This window comes from Sinocyclocheilus grahami, unplaced genomic scaffold (genome assembly GCF_001515645.1).
Source record: "Sinocyclocheilus grahami isolate Dianchi unplaced genomic scaffold, SAMN03320097.WGS_v1.1 scaffold47.1, whole genome shotgun sequence".
Taxonomy (NCBI): domain Eukaryota; kingdom Metazoa; phylum Chordata; class Actinopteri; order Cypriniformes; family Cyprinidae; genus Sinocyclocheilus; species Sinocyclocheilus grahami.
In genome coordinates, this window is record NW_015505226.1 from 4,733,747 (window position 1) to 4,734,269 (window position 523).

Here is a 523-nt window from a genome sequence, read left to right on the forward strand (position 1 = left end):
TTACACATACAAGGAATTTGTTTTCGTGACAGAAGCTTCCACAGTGTAACAGAATGACAGTGACAGAACAAAAAACACAGATAATAAAAATAAAAACAGAACAAGTAAATAAGGAATAAAAATATATAAATTGACAATTGTGTGTGCAGGTATATTACAATAGACAGTTTTTTTTGCATGTACAGGTACTGTATATTATGTGCAAGATAGATAGCTAGCTAGCATCTCTTCTACAGGGGGCATTTTCTCATAGCCGTTTTCGCGCATCGCTTCGATGTTCGCATAACTGGTATGCTGAAACCGATGGATGCGTGAGGAAAATGGCCTCTTCCATTCCTTCTCGATCTCAGTATGGAGATCAGGAAGGAAAGGAAGGCTCACCTGAGCTGGAGGGTTATGGCCAGAAAGATAACGTTCCTTGAGACGACCTCGCGACGTCACTTCCTTAGTTCGCTTCCACGGCAAGTCAAGCCTCGCCGTGGAGCAATCCATAACCTCTAAAAGCTCATCATACGCAGGGCAG